This window comes from Manis pentadactyla, chromosome 12 (assembly GCF_030020395.1).
Source record: "Manis pentadactyla isolate mManPen7 chromosome 12, mManPen7.hap1, whole genome shotgun sequence".
NCBI classification, from domain to species: domain Eukaryota; kingdom Metazoa; phylum Chordata; class Mammalia; order Pholidota; family Manidae; genus Manis; species Manis pentadactyla.
In genome coordinates, this window is record NC_080030.1 from 99539097 (window position 1) to 99553117 (window position 14021).

The 14021-nt window shown below is 39.9% G+C and overlaps 1 protein-coding gene across 2 annotated transcripts in view; it reads right to left on the reverse strand.

The window, feature by feature from the left end:
- GPR63 (G protein-coupled receptor 63) overlaps window positions 1-11594 on the reverse strand; it is a 50524-nt gene extending 38930 nt beyond the window's left edge. The window contains exon 1 of one of the 2 annotated variants that reach the window (XM_036890447.2): window positions 11524-11594. The gene's annotated coding sequence lies outside the window, so the exon portion shown is untranslated. Of the gene's footprint in view, window positions 1-11049; window positions 11185-11523 lie in introns of those variants that run through there. The other variant, XM_036890448.2, reaches the window with a different exon arrangement.
- Between the last annotated feature and the right edge of the window lie 2427 nt (window positions 11595-14021).

The following is a 14021-nucleotide window of genomic DNA, read 5'->3' on the forward strand; positions in this document are numbered from 1 at the left end:
GTGTGTACACTCAATATATATTCCATAATGGCAAGACCATTGCACTAGAAAGGCTCAAATGTAGAATATGCATAATGGCTGATGAAACAAATGTTAAAATTCTTCTTATATGAAAAATATTTATTATGCTGGAATTGAGTACAAAAAGAGAATTTAATATAGATTCTGAGATAGCGTTCAGTGAAATGATTACTCCAGTCCTAAAATTTATATTAAGTAAATAGAAAATTCCCTTTCTACGAGGGCTACAAACTAAATGGATGCTTTAGCAATGTGGTTTTTCATATGCATACCTCCTTTCTAGCCAATAAAAAAATAATAATTACCAGAAAGATCTTTCCCTAGAATTTTATTCCAACCTAGAATCTAGACATGAGCAAAGCTTACCAGAATGCGATGTTAGTAGGTGAACTTCAGAGATCATTTCTATTCTGGTGCCTTTTTATGCAAGATGAAGAAAAACAGTATGACAAAAAGATAGACTTCAAAATTCAGAAAGAAAAAATGAAAAGAAATTATTTCATAAAAAGAGCACAGAAAATAGTAAATGATCAATTTTGTGACATGTATAATTATCATCTGATGAATGAAATAATTATCCAAAGGTAATCAGGTTAATTAGTCTTTTTTGGGGGGTGAAGAGAGCATTTCACTTTGCCCCTGTATCTAAGTTTTCATAGCTAATCTACAGTATCTGAGTATTGAGAGAAATGTGCTGAAATTATTAAACTCTATTTTAAGTGTTCTTCACATATGAACAAGGCTGCATGCACATATATGTATCATGTAGGGTTATTAAACTCTATTTTAACCATTCATCACAACCAAGGCTGCACGCACATATCTGCATCATGTAGGGTTAAAGGAAAAAATTTGAGTGTGTTGTAACAACAAAAGAGAAAAACTAAACATTTCTTAAAAATGTTTACCAAGATGTAACCACTTGAAATAAGCGCAGAATAATTACTCTTTTTGAAAGTGAGCTACCCAGAAGAGAAAGGCAGTTTGCCACCTTTAACTTGCTTTTAAGAGTATAAATAAGGGCAATGCAAACCATAGGTGGCTTTTTAACTTTCCTTGCAGCCATTTGAAAGGCAAAGGCTAAAATCCTGAAGCAACAGGGAATTAAGTGTGACTGGCAGGATTTTCCAAGCTGTAGGATGTAACCAGGAGTAACCAAACAATTTAAAAATAAGATGGCTGCCCTAACTTCCATAAGAATAAAATACAAACAGACTGTAAATAAGATGAACTGTAGGGTTTAGGAAGAGAGAGTGCTGATACCAATATCCTACTCAGTAGTTTCGAATTTATCAGCAGAGGAAAATGACTAATTAAAAAATTAGCATTAAAAGGAAAAGAAACATAAGCATTCTGCCACCCTATCATCACATATTAGGGTCTGCTCTTTCTTTTCAAAAGTAAGTAAACTCCCTCTGCAAGTGGTTAAAGTCGGCACATTAACCTCAACAACAAAGATATCCTATTTTGTACATGTCTATCATCTGGGACACAAAATAATTTCCTTAGTATAGTCAAATTTAAATCATTTGAGTTGGGATTATAGAATTATATTTGTCAGAAGACTCCCCAGCAGCAACTAGGACTTCAAAGGGCCACACTTGCTATGTTAAAGCTAAATAAAAAATAAACTCCTCCATGCCAAAAAGAACAGCAAAGGAAATTGCAGGTATTGATCCTGGTTCTAGATGAATGAGGGAAAACAATCTCTCCAAAGTATTTGTAACCACAAAGTAGCCCTGCAATTTACAACAAACAAACAAAAAACGTCAAGCAGAAATCTGATTTAAATGTACCCACATCACTACAGCACCCAAAATGTTAGCAAAAGCACAGTGTATTTCCCTTCTGGAGGAACTCACCTTCAACCAAGGCCTGAAAGAATCACCACAGGTAAAGTTCCAAAGAAAGCGAACAGCTCAAAGTCAAAAAGCAGAAAACGTCAAAATGATGAAAGCAACATGAGTGATTAAAAGCAGAGATAATAAAGACAGAAAAAGACCCACAAAAAGACATCAGTTATCTAAGTTATTAAACTGAGAGTATAAAATAAAAGAATAGGTGGTTGACATCATGAGAAGACAAATAGATATGAAAAGGAATTAAAATTCTATGAAAAATACAATATTTAAAATGAAATCAACAAAATGAAATATTAGACACAACTGAAGTGAAATTAGTAAACTATAAGTTGAAACATAAGAAATTTTTCTCCAATGCATTCAAGAGAAAACACTGAAAGATAAGAGATTAAAGAGATGAGACAAGAAAGATAATATAGAAGGTCTAACAAGATTGCAATTGGAGTTCCAGAAAGCAATCCTAAAATTATAGATAAAAGGAAATGTTCAAATAGTAAATATAAGTTTTCAGAATTCCTGAAAGATGCTTGACCTCAAAAGTAGCCTCTCTAATACCTAGCAGGATTTTTTTTAATTCATACCCAGAAATATCAGATTAAAAATTCAGAACCAAGAGCAAGCAAGAGAACATCTTTAAGATGAGAGAAAATACCTGGATATCTTTAAAAGATCTTAGAAGGTACCAGAGGGAAAAGAGATTTCCCTACAAAGGAAAAAAAGTTATCCAACTGCTTAATTCTCAATGGCAACAATAAAATTCGGAAGACAATGGAATGATATCTTTTGATGTACTAAAAGAAAACATCAAAATAGAATTCAATATCCAGGGAATCTCACTTTCAAGAAAGAAGGTAAAATAAAGGATTGTCATATACAAACAAAAATCTCTCCCTCCTTCTCTGTTCCCTTCCCACACACACACACTTAAAAAGAAAAGGAATGTACTTCAGGCAGGATAAAAAAAAGATCCCAGATAGATCTTTGGATAGCCTGATATCCAAGAAGGAATGGTGAGAAGAGATACTGAAAAATATATGGTTAAACATATAAGAGTTGTATACAACAAAAGTAATGTCTAGCTTATGAGAGAAAAAACAGGCTAGAACTAAAATACTCAACAGCAATAACTCATAGGTTGGAAATGGTTATCAGAGTTAAAAAAAGTTTAAGAATTTGCATTTTTTTAAAAGGAGAATGTAATTAGTCTCTGCTATGGCTACCCTAACAAAATACCATAGACTGGTGGCTAAAACAACAGACATTTATTTTCTAACAATTCTAGAGGCGAGGAGTTCAAGATCAAGGTGCTCTCAGGGTTGGTCTCTGATGAGATTTCTCTTCTTGGCTTACAGACGGCTGCTTTCTCACCGTGGCCTCACATGGCCTCTCCTCTGTGCACGTGAAGAAGGGAGGGAGAGATCTCTGGTATCTCCTCATCTTCTTACATGGACACCAGTCTTATTGGACTAGGGCCTCACCCTTATAACCTCATGTAACCCTAATTACCTCTTGAACCATCTCAAAATGCAATCACATTGGGGGTTAGGGCTTGAACACATGAATCTGGGGGACACAGTTCAGAGCATAAAAGAAGCAAAGGCACTGATTAACGTTAGGCTAGATTAATATGAGTATGCATAGTAAAGTTGCCTGGGTATCTACTATTAGAGATTTAGAAGGTCATTACATTTGATAAAGGTTTAATTTACCTTTTTTAAGTAAGGATATTTAAAAAACCTAATCTTAAAGGCACATAATAAAAATCCTCAAAATATGTAAAGCAAAAAGTGAATTATTGAGGTGCAATTACAAAGCCATTATTATAATTTCCCAGTAATTGAATAATCAAGTAGACAAAACCATCAATATGAATAAAGAAGATTTAAACAGCACAATTAAAATTTTCATCTTATGGATACATGTGGAACACTATACCCAGAAACTGGAGATTACACATTACTTTCAAGTTACACAAATAAATGGAATATTTATTAAAAAGAGGACACCTATGCTAGCCCATAAAACTAACCTCAAAAAAGCATCATTTGGTATGACAGAGACTGAATGCTCTCACAAGGAGGTTAGAAATTAACAATAAAAAACTATGTTTCAAAATTAGAAAACACCATTTGGAAGAGGTCATGGGTCAAATAAATCATAGCAAATATTTAGCTATATATGATAACAAAATACTGTATGAGAACAAAAATACTACATAAAAATTTTTGATAAACAGCTAAAGTGGTGACTCAAGGGAAATGAACCAACCTCTAATGATGCAAGATTCAAATTAATGAGCTCTGCACTCAACCTGAGAAGTTAGAATAATGGCAGAATAAACCTAAAAACATAGAAGAAAGAAAATAAAAGAGCAAAAATGAGAGTTAGAAAACAAGCATCTAACAGACAATCATCAAAGGCAAAAGTTGGTTCTTTGAAAAAGTTAAGAGAAAGTATATGCCTCAAGATTGAAGAAGGAAAGAGAGTTTAAAAAAAAGGGACTTATAACAAATGAGGCAATAATTAAACAGATAAAAGGATATCATGGAAAACTGCACTTTTACTTTATGCTGTTAATAAATTTTAAGCTTATATGCTTTTGAAAACCGAGTTACAATAACAAATGTCACTTAACAAGAGAATGAGTAAATTATAGAATGTATACAATAAAACACTAAACAAAAATGAAAAATGAAAATAGATTACAGCTATGAACATTTATCAATCTCAAAACCATAACAGTGAATAAATGAAGCAAGCATAAAAGTGCTTATATATATATATATATATATATAATATATATATATGTATATAAAATTCCCTTTATGTAAAGTCCAAAAATTACCAAAACTAAAGAATATGCTGTTTTAGGGATAAAGCAGGGACTGCCTTAAGGTGGGCAATTAGTAAACAGAGAGATTCTAAGTATATTATACTTTTTAATCTTCGTAGTAGGTCCGTGGGTATTTCATGTTTTAACTTAAAAATATGTTTTAGGCACTTCTGTATGCGCAATGTACTTCACAGGAAATGTTCTTTTAAAAAATTACCTTGTAAAATCAGTTTCAAAAGCATATTCTGAACTTTCCCATGTAAACAGTGAACATCCACGCAATCTCATGAAAAGAATTTACCTGTTCGACCTTTATATGCCTGTTACATTCCATGCCATAAAAACAAAGATATGGTTCCCTTTCTTTCAGATACTAAAGAGGGAAATGATACTCATCTAAATAAAAATTCATGCTGAAGTGCTAAAAGAGAGGTAAGAACTAGGGACTAAGGGAACAGAGAATTTCATTCCAACTTAAGAGAAAGGAGGATAGGAAGCTTTTACAGTGGAGAAGATACTGCCTGGAAAAAAAAAACTGGCCCAGAAAACACTCTGTCTGTCCTTTTACAGGCAGCACCAAATTCTAAACATGAGAATATACATGTGACTCTGCATTCATTAGGGTCATGTGTGATGATTAAAGATAACTGCAGCCATAAAAAAGAAAGGGGAGCATTTCTCTGCATTTAACCATAGCCCTTAAGTTTTCACACATGTCCTTTTACTGGTTTGAATAGCCCTAGTTTTGTTCGTGGAAGTGATCATGTTTTTGTGGTACCCAGTGATACTTATCAGTGTCAAAAGGTAATTTCTGGCTAAGATGAAGTTTTGTATTCTTGACAGAAAGGAAGATACAGATAATATAGGTAAAATATAGATATACAGATAAGGACATACGCACAGGATGTTAAGAGTCCATGAGTTGGCAGCAAAGGACAGAAAACAGAATATTTTTGTCTAGAGATGACTATACAGGATGCAGTATTTTATTCACTGTATCACACAGCAATTACGTACGCATCAGTGTACGCACGCAGGAGGTCAGATGGTAACATAGTGAGGACACTGAACATGAGAAGGGCACATGCCAACTTCGTACCTATGTGGGAACAGCATTTACAGCTATAACCGAGTACTAGTGGGTGGTTTGCCCTTGAGGCTGGACCTTACAGCTGAGTCTTTGCAAATATCTAGGGTTTATTTCATTTGGATAATACCTTAGTCAGTCAGGTCTGGGTTCAAATCCTATCTGAACTTGAGTCTTCCTTGTTACACCAAACAAAAAAACTGCACAAGGTCATCAAGGAAAATTATGATTAAGTCTGTAAGTTTTATATTGGAACTAATATTGTGCCTCGAGGTCAATGAAGAATATCAGTGTCCCTTATCCTTACCTAAAATTTTTAATTCTAGAGCTTTACTCAAAGGGAATAGCTACTGATGGGTACAAAAGCTGATGATCTTTAAGATATTTACTGCTGTGCCACAGCAAAACAAAAAACAAAGAAAACCTGTCTGGTATTACACCATATCCCCAATACATTATGAAACATCCATAGAATAAAAAAACTATTCAGTATTCAAAGTATGTTATAGATGATCATTCCATGATACAATATGGAATGTGATAAACTTTCTATGAAAATTAAGGGGAATACATATCATAAAGTATCATTTTTAGAAATTGAAATATTATAATGTTTTTCTATATGTGTGTAAAATACACACCCATATGTTAACCATAGCTGTCTCTGGGCATAATTCTCATTTTCTTTTCCTTTGTGTGTGTGTGTGTGTGTGTGTGTGTGTGTGTGTGTGTGTGTGTGTGTGCGTGCATGTGTGTGTGCACATGCATGCTTTGGTTTCAGGTTTTTTGGCTTGACTGGATTTTCTAAATTTCCTATAATGAACATGTATCCCTTCCATAATAAGAAAATATCTATGATAACAAGACGCAAAGACTAAAGATTTGAAGCCTTAACGATAGTACCTACAAGCAAAATATGGAAACAGAAATTAGACGTTCCCAACATCTTTACACCTTTTTAAGGAGGAAAAGCCTATTATGGAAAGTGGGGGAAACTTAAATTCCGAATTCATAATATATCATGAAAGAGCTCAATAATTCAAAAGAAGGAATGTTTGAAAAACTAAGTGGGAACAAAAGCTGAAAGAATCAAAGAACAGGCTTTCTGCTAGTGCTGGAGAGGGTGAAACTTTAAAAGACACTACAGTTCGGGCACAGTTGATCAAAATGGAGCAGAAAGACGGCCTACTTCATATACAGCCTGAAGTAAGTGGAAAAAATAAGCCAAAATGATGAAAAGAATGGATTTTGTTAAAAGTATGTACTTAGGCAAACATTTTTTCCCTCTGGAAGGCAATGGATGCTATGCCTGGAATAGCCCCTTTCTGCTCCAATCCCTTTGAATCTATATCCTCCCAGGACCAACTTAATTCAAGAACTGATTCTTAGGTAACTTTCAGTTAAGACCCTTATTCTGATTCAAACTTCAAGCATCTTTAAATTCCTGCAAATGTTCTTTCTCTAAAATTACCTATGCATTTGTTTTTGTTTAAACAAACAAACAAAAAAAAGGCAGGAAGAAGAGAAGGCACCTCCCTTTGGAAGGTAACAGAATAAAGAATCATGTCTCTTCCATGCCACCTCCCCAAAGCAGATCCTTCAAAATTTCCACATAAAAAAAAAGTGCCTAAAATATTTTTCAAATATTTTAGTGATATAGTCTGGACTTAATCAATTGAGAGAAAACAAGTTAAAGAAGCTTTGGTTAAAAACCACAAAAGACACGTAAAGCTTATGGCTAAAGGATCCCTGAGGGTTTTAACTGAAAATTATCTAAGAATTGATTAATATATATATATGCCAAGTGATTGGTAACTGGTACAGTATCCGGCTGGGGATGTTTTTCAATCTAAATTCAGCCTGGGAAGATATAATTTCTTTAGTATTAGGACTCAAAGAAAATACTGATAATAACGTTGTTATTAATTTCAATAGCTGGCTACCAGATTACTCTCCTGATTACAAATATGCACTGTTTGCCCAGGGCCTGAAAGCTAAGTTAAAATCCAACCCTCCCAACTCTCCTTTACATTTTTCATGAACAAGGGTGAGCTTTCCAGTGCATTAAGCTAGAGTTTCATGCTGGATGTTTCTGAATCTCCTGCCATACTGACAGAAATGGGAACAAATGACTTTTATCAACTCTGTCCATATTTACTAGCACATAGCCTAAAAGGCATTTTATCCTATGTGTCAAACTCAAAGAGTGAAACAGCTCCCTGTCAGCTTCTGAAACCTTTTTTTACAAACAAGGCACGCTGCCTCAAGCCGACTAAACACTCGAGCACGTTGGACTGGCCAAACTGCAAATTATCTGGAATGTTCTCCATGTTTTGTGGTTGCAAAAGTACCTCTTTTGTGGATCACCCAGTTCAAATTAGGGCCACATCTGATCTTAAGCAGAAAATTCCCAGGAAACTGAAACTATAATTGACCACAGTTCCGTGAGTTCTGAAAGTCTGTGATCTCAGGCTCACAGTCAAACATCTCGAATACTATTTTTTGAAAGCTGAAGGGACACAACATAAACTCTGATACACATTACTGTCTGTTTCAAAGTAAACACTAACTAACTAACCTAACTATACACATCACAGTTGCAAAAAAAGGGAAAAATTGCTACTTGCAACAAATAAAGGATGTTTGTAGCAAATAAACATAATTCTGGTAAATGCCTAGTAAATTAAAGCCAAATTCAAGTCTAAAATATCATTTCATCTTTCATTTTCATACACATGCTGACACGCAGCAGCTTTGGCAGTGAAATGTGGTAAATATTCCAAAGCCTTGCTTGTAATGATTAGGGCACCATATCATAGCTACTGTTTTCCCAAACATTCACAGGTACATTTCTCAAGTCAAATACTTAGAACACCATTTCACACACTGGACCAAAACTTTCCCAAGGTTGGCCCCCATGCCTTTGAGGTCTACTAAGTTCCAGACCTAGGTGAATGCCCTGAAAGTCATTTTTTAAGTGTGAAAAGAGAAAATACTATACTGACCAGCTAATTTACCTAGAGATTCCTCTACTGAAGATAAATTACTAAAGCTTAAGAAATACCTGGTTCAATCAACCATTGATGGGATAATTCAGTCCATTTTAATATTACGTGGTTAGGATTGTTGGCATATGGCTCCCTGGTCCAAGCCTCATGCAAGAACAAGAACATGTTGTAAAACAGTATTTTTTCACTTAACTGATGTTGATGAAAATGCTGAAGAGATGACAAGCCCTAACAGGAACTATTTTTAGATTCTGATCTTTTAGACCTGCTGTTCCTAGTGCACATGTATTTATCAAGTCCCTGAATAGTTTTTCCTGTTATAGACAGATGATAGATAGATAGATAGATAGAGACATGGATTTTGTGATTATGTATATATTTGTGATATATATATATATATACACGTTCAAAAAGAATCATTTATAAAACAATCATCTCAAATCAAACAAACCACACACAAAATCTCAAGGTATGCATGTTAATCAGTACTTAAGTCTATGAACTGAGTCACATTCACCTTAGAACCCCAAATTCTTATTGAATACAGTGCTTTCTTGCATGGACTCCAACAAACTTAAAGAAAAATGGTAACTGCAGTTAGGGCTTTAAGTATGTGTCTTTTCCTAAGCAAATGTTTTTCCAGAATGTACACTTTGCTGATAATTTTCAAAAAATGTTTGAGATGGTGGGTTCTTTTTTTCAAGTTTCAATTCTGGTATAGTTGACAGCAGTGACCAAGTTGTGCTCAGGGATAAAAATCTATATCCCAGAGAACATATTATCATGTTAATGGTTATTCTGGAATGATTTTCTTTCAAAACATCCCAAGTTCAACTAAGATGTTTCCCACAATACCCTATCTTGGCAGTACATGTTTCACACACAAGATTTTATATGTAAAGCATTTACCTAAGCATTTAAATACGATACTCTTTTCCTTAAACAAGTCCCACATCCTGTTTTAATTGCTTAAAATAATCTGGATGAGGTATTCAATCACGACACAAAAATTTTGGTTATTCAACACTTCACAAAATATAGCGACTTTTCATCGACACCTTTGATTTGTAGCTGACATCAGATGTACACAACATGGAGAAGACTCTCAGGTCCAGATGGGTGTGGTAGAGACCTGGAGATGCTCTTTCTTCCCGCAACAGGGCACATGAAAAAAGAAAACTTACCCATATGTGTAATAAATGTTACTCACTATTAGGTTTCATCAAATAACTACATGTATTACATACCTCATCCAAGGGTAAAATGACCTGAAACAATGTGGGATTATGCAAGAAATGCCAAGTTTCATTTACAGTTCTTAGAAATACTACTCCTAAAATTAGTTGGAGCCTTTTAATCTAAGACATCATGAAAATCAAACTTACCAATAAAAGGACAAATACAAAGAAAATCCTATTTTAAAAAGGGTTAAAGCCTCATCTTACTTGACTTAAAAAATTGCACCCTACCAGGGCATGCCTGTATTTCATAAATAGAGGCTGAGACCGAGTCTAAATATTTCAAGACCAAGTCTTAACATTTCATCAGGGACTAAAGATGACTTTGAACATTTGGGTCAGCCCTGGGGGGAAATTTCATGGAGATGCATTGTTGCATGCTGTTATTTCCGTAGCACCCTGACCCTCCAAGGTATTTTTTTCTTTAAAAAAAAAAAAAAAAAAGAGGAAGACTGTTTCCCAAACGGGGCGCAGAAGGGAGGGCTAAAACCAGGGCGACGCTGGAAACCGACCAGGGCTGTCCGACAGCCACACAGCGCCGCAGGCTCACGCACCCCGGTCGGAGGCCGCCTCGCACAACTGGGGAGCCCGCGGGGCGCTTTCCCGCCCGGGCAGGCGAGCTGAGTGTCCCCCCGAGGGGTGCCGAGCCCGCCGGGTGGAAGTCCCGGGGGATCGCGTGCCCTCCCCGCCCTCCCGGCACCGGGCCTCCCCGGAGAGGGCCGGGCGGGGGCGGCCCCGGCGCGGGGGGCCAGCCTGCCCCGGCCGCGCTCCTGGGAGGCGGCGCCGCGCCCCCCGGGCAGGGGGCCGGGCGGGGGGCCGGGCGGGGGCGGCGGCGGCGGGCGAGGCGCCCCCTGGGACCCCGCGGCCCGGCCGCGATCCCGCCGGGCGGCGCTGGCGGCTGGAACCGCGCAAGTCCTGCAGCAAAAACCCTCCCGAAACCCGAGCTGCTCCTGCACAACTTCGGCGCCCCCCGCCCCGGCGCCCGGACGCCGGGCCTCACCTCACGCAGGGGGCCGCGCGCGGGCGTCCGCGGGGGAGCCCCGGGGGCGCGGCCCGCCCGTCCCGCCCGGAGCCGTCCCGGCATGGCGCTGTCCCCTCCGCGGCGGCGGCGGCGGGAGCGGGGAGTGGGGACCGCGCGGGCCGCGCCGCCGCCTCCCGCCTGCCGGGGGTGCCGCCCCCGGGGCCACCGGCGCTGCCTCTTAAAGGCGCCCGCCGCGCTTTCGGACGGGAGACGGGGGGCGCAGGGAGGGGGCGGGCCAGGACGCGGACCCCGGCGCGGCGCGCCCCCACCTCCCCGCCGCTCTGCCTCCCCTGCCCTGCGCAAAGCGGGGGCAGGTGCTGAGACCCCCTGCCCTCCCCGGCGGCTTGCGCCCCACTGCGGTGCCCGGCACTTGGCACCTTCCCCTCCCCACCCCTCCCCGCAGTCGCCCCCCAGACCCCTGCCCCGCGGGCGACTGCCCAGGGGAACTAGTACCTGCTTGTTCCGCCTCTGTCTCCAGCTGCGAGGTGATGGGCTCCCCGCAGGAGCGCTGGAGACCGGAATGAGCTTGGGGCTGTAGACTGACCCCCTGGAAGTCACTGATGTGCGATGGGGGACACTTGCCAAGTGCCAGGCTCTACCCTGTGTGCTGTTCTCTCCCAGTGGCCAGTGGCCAGGTGGCCTCCAACTGGCTTTCTTGAACCACTGACTCTCATCAACAAACACTGGCTGTAAAGATTGCCATACAGAACTCGGGAAGGCCGTCCAGAAAGGACACCCCCTTGGCTTCTAAATCATCCTGGGAAACGCTGCTTTCAAGTGACAAGTGACACTGTTTTGTCAGCTATCAACTTCTGTAATCACTACTGAGACGTCAGTGGGGTGTGCCTGGTGTGGGGGTGCCCCAGGGACACACAGCATCGCCAGCTCTCAAACCCCTAGGAATAGACCAAATAACAGTGGCTGTGGGCAGCAGATGGCTTGTTTTTCTCCCTCATGGCTCCAGCTCTTGCTTCTGAGTACAGTGGGGCCTCAGCATCGTGTCGTGTCATGTGATTCCTCCGGCAGAAGTGGAGGTGGGCAGGCAATTCAGGGTTGAGATCCAGTCTGGGCTCCAAAAAAGGGGTGTGGGGTCCACCGACAGAGTGGCAGTTTCTAATTCAGGCACAGGCTCTTGCATCAGTAGCTGAGACCCAACCTCAGTTCTTCCCGTCCTGCCACCTGCACCTGTTAAACAAGCACGTTTTGACTTGTGGAGGAAAAGGGCATGGACACCATATGCAAAGAGTTGAAGGAGCTTCTGTTAGCACTTGAAGAAAACAAGCCTTGGGCTCTATTAAAGCAGGAGATCAAAGGTTAAAATGAGAGAAGAGGTTAGCAGAGAGCAAGAGTGAGGATATCCTGGTTTCATGATCAACTGCGGTATCGTCACTGAAGTACCCTATGCGTACCCCACTCACACTGACTTAAGAACGCCTGTAGTGGAGGAGGCTGGATGCATTGGTTCATATGCTTATAAATCCCAAGAGTAGCCAAAAACATGGGCTTTTTAAATCCTTTTCTTTTCCCTCGGGATGCTCAAAGAGAGGACTCAATTTCTCTCCGTATCATAGCTCTGCTTTCATGGCACTGATTTTGTTTTCTCTTGTCAGAGCCTAGACCTACAGCCCCAGGCTTACCTTCTCCTCCAGCGTCCATAGCAGCTGACCCATTAGCAAGAGAGGGGGCCAAGGTTTGAGTCTCACTGGACTCACTTAGATCTTGTGCCCACCTCTGAACTAACCTTTATAACATGGGTTGAAATATGCACCAGCAGACTGGGCTCACTCGCCTATGTCTGAAAAAGGGCAAGGAAGACAGCTTCAGTGCCTATCCCCTCAGTGCACACCCAAACCACATGACTGAGTGGGAGAGAGGAGGTTCCCCGAAGCAAAATTAGTGTTGTTAACAAGGAAGAAGTGAATGTTGAGTATAAAGACCACAGATGAGTATAAATCCATATATAAATACTATAAATACCATATATATAAATACCATAGTATGAGGACCACAGCCCTTGCCTTTCCCACCACACATGCACACATACACACACAGCACCAAAGGCGATTGCCTCCCGGGCTTCTCTGCCAGGAACCTCAGGATCAGAAGAACGCTGACTGTCATGGGAGCGTGAGTAACTGAACCAGAAGTCACATCTCTTGGCCTCAGGTGCCACCAGGAAGATCCTCAGTGATGTTTAACAAACGACTTGCAAACAAACAGTATCTAAAACATAATTAAGGAAACGTAATTTTTTCCTTAATCATGATTCCTCTGTCCCCACATGCCCCAAGCCCCACATGTGCTGTTAAGCCTCGTGTTATTATGTAATCGATTCAACTTCATAAAGAGTCCATGGAAACTTCTTGTTACATATACAATATATCCATTCAGTTTGACAAAGAAATTCGGTCTGTGAATAACCACATTTCAGTTTCCAAGTGACACAAGGCCCGATTTCATTTTCACACACCAGTAAGTTCTTCATCTTTGCAGAGATGGCACGGAGGAGTTTATATTTTGCCTTCCAAAAATGCCAGTTTCAGCCTTTCTCCCCTGACACAAAAACTTTCTTGTCATTGCTCATAAAACCATTTTATATTTTCTTCCTTCGTTTCTGTATTTTATAGAAATTCGTAGATATCATGGAAACAGACGGGAAGAGACTTTAAAATTAACCTTAAACAGTCCCCTTCATTTCAGGAATGAAGACATGAAAGCTCAGAGATTAGCTTGTCTAAGGCCACATGGCTGTTTTTAGCATCTGTGATGTACCCAGCTCTGTGCTAGACATTTCCAAAAGTACAGAAGCAAAAGTATGCAACATGGCCACTGTCCTCAAAGAGGTTAAATACAGTCAAGGAAATACCATCGTCTAAGATAACAAGACCACTACAGAGCATCACAATCTACCATGTAACAGTGTAAAAAAAAATGTTGGATGAGCTCTGTGT